General features: G+C 50.3%; 1 protein-coding gene across 1 annotated transcript in view; it reads right to left on the bottom strand.

The window, feature by feature from the left end:
• Positions 1 to 2,651, bottom strand: part of LOC104506581 (unconventional myosin-X-like) — a gene marked incomplete at its 5' end in the record, with an annotated part of 32,758 nt that overhangs the window by 29,782 nt on the left and 325 nt on the right. The gene's annotated exons all lie outside the window — the stretch shown is intronic.

Here is a 2,651-nt window from a genome sequence, read left to right as displayed (position 1 = left end):
GTAGGGAAATGACCATTTGTACTATTCAAATCTAAACCTTCTTTACTCCAAACCAGGATTTGCACAGGGAAATTCTATGGGGCTGCTACAGAGGGCCAGTAGACTACAGTAATCCTGTGAGGTCTTGCAGTCCTAGAAAGCACGCTGCAAACAGCACAGTATTCTCACATACGCTTCCCATAAAACTTCCGCAACCCCCTCAGGAAAAGGCACACCTCAAAAATCCCCTTCCTGTCAATCAACCCCCCTTCAGATGGCAAGAGGGACCCATGCTAACAGCTTGCCACCTCCCAGTGCATCGGATAGGTCAACCTTGTCAAGAAAATCGGGAGAGGGATGCTAATAGCAGTAGTGTGCAGAGGTCATGCTCTTTTCCAGAAGTAGTAAGTCAAAGGGAGGAAGCACAGAGAAAAGAAGAGGAAAAGGAAGAGGTGATAAGAAGTGGGAGGTTTCAGATGAATTGCTGCTGGGCTGCAGTCCCCTCACCCCTGCTGCCTCTGCCCTCCCCGTGCCCTGCACATGGGGTGTGAACAGCTGCACACGCACCCTCTGCCAAGGCAGATATAAGTGCATCAAAAAGGGCACTCTGACTTCTACAAAATGCATCTGCCAGGAACTCTCTCAAGTGCAACACGTGCCAAGCCCTGCCCAGCTACAGGCTGGCTCTACCTGCTAATATGCCAGGCTGAAGTGTCCCCTCATTCCTCATGACCATAGCCAAACTTGCAGATGCCCTTCAGCTGGACCTGCTGTACACAGGCCGTGAATTTCATTCCCCTTGCTCAGCCTTCCACTCACCCTCTTGCACCTGCCGAAGAAATTCAACCTGCAGCCCATGCCGAGGAGCTGGGAGACATCCTCATCCTCACACGAGAAGGTGAAGTGGCTGCAAGGCTCCAATGCTGCATTTGGAATTTAGTTAATTATCCTGTCGATGAGCTGTAGTTAGCAATTCTGCCTCCAAGGGCTAGAGAACACAGGGCTATGGAATAATTTCCTACTGTCCTATCCCCTGAGCATTGAGGTCCTGCAGAATCCAGGGACACAGCCAAATTCGTACATGGATGCTGCAAGCCTGGGAACGGTTATGCATATTTTAGCTGGTGAGGCTGTTACCTGCAGCTCAGAGTTCCACAGTTAGCTACGAAAAATGGGGTCATCTAAATGGGCTTGATTTTCTTGTTTACATTTTAGTGATCAGAGATACTAGGCTGCAGGGAATGAGAGCAAAGAAAACGTTCTCACCATCAGGACTGGTTCTCCAGGCTCACAAAACAAGTTCACAAAGAGGGAGAAGCCAGTAAAATCCTTCCCATGGCGTACATACCCTTTTTTGCCAACCTACTTTGCATGAGACCAAATGAATTTAAATACACTTGTCCTTGCAGAACTAACAGAAACAGTATGAAGCTTAAGGCAGCACACACTGGTAGAGTGGACCTCTGCCCAACTCTGCACAGACCGTTTGCTACTTGCCCAGATGAACTCCCTCCTGCTGGACCTTCTCCAATACAGGTGCAGTGCAATTGGAAACTCTTCACAGAGTTGTTTTCCGGTCTCCCTCCCTAGCTCTTTCCTCACTCCCTGCTTTCCTCCCATGCAAAGTCCAGTTACCTCCAGCTGCTTGTGAGGACTTCCACTCTGGCTGCAGAAGCACTGCTTGTGCTTAAAGACAAGACTCAGAAGACCAACACGTGGGATGAGGAATTCAGATCTGTGGAGACTGGATGACCACAAGACTTCCATCCAAGAGGAACGCTACTGCAACACAGTCTCCATCACAGCCTTGCAAGGCAGCAGCTACCTTCCCAGGAACTCAGAAAAGCAGTAATCCAGTTTGCCTGCAGTGATGTTTCCCAGAAAAATCAATTTTCCTGTGCTAATCCCTACCCCTCTCTCCAAATGCTAGACACAAAGTAAAACAGAGCAGAGGCCCTGGCACAAAGAACTTGCAATCTCATGTACAAACAATAGAGCCAGCTCATTTGTCTTCCTAGAGGGAAATAAGTATATGAATAAAAGCCCCTGAGACCAAATGCGTATTTTGCTGACAGTCCACCTTGGCAAGGCAGGGTGCAACCCTTGCACGCATTTCCCAACGCAGAATGAGCTACCTGGTGGGACTAGAGCCCTAAGACGAGTGCCTGCAGGAACAGCTCTGCTAGCCATGGATTTCACCTCCTCACACCCCTGACTGACAGGTGTCTGGAGCAGAGACCAGCCAGGAAAGAGCATCTCACTGGGATTAAGCGTGCATGCCACAGCCATTAAGGAGTCAGCTGTTACACCGAGTGCGAGGGGCAGAGGAGGGGCGGTTTGTCTGCAGTTGGTTCTCCCAACCCTCCCCTGGTCAGGTGCAAAAGGGAGCGGCAAGAGGAGATTACTGGTGCAAAGCTGGCCAAAAACCAATTTTGAAGAGTTAATTAAAAGGAGAGGGAGATCACGAGGCAAACAGGCAGGGCGAGGAAAGAGGGTGAGCAAAGGCAGAGCTGCAGATTCGCAGGGGAGCAGAACACAGAGTTGACAGGCACAAGGAAAAAGAGGCGACCCAAAGCGTAAATGGGGCTGGGCCAGGAGAGCCCTGAAGGCAAGGGGAAGGTGTCATCGGAGGCAAGCAGTGGGTACAGAGGACCCCGCAGAAGCCTGCTGAA

Source organism: Eurypyga helias, unplaced genomic scaffold, assembly GCF_000690775.1.
Source record: "Eurypyga helias isolate BGI_N326 unplaced genomic scaffold, ASM69077v1 scaffold6662, whole genome shotgun sequence".
Taxonomy (NCBI): domain Eukaryota; kingdom Metazoa; phylum Chordata; class Aves; order Eurypygiformes; family Eurypygidae; genus Eurypyga; species Eurypyga helias.
The sequence above is the reverse complement of the archived record's forward strand: the minus strand, read 5'-3'. Positions and strand labels throughout refer to the sequence as shown.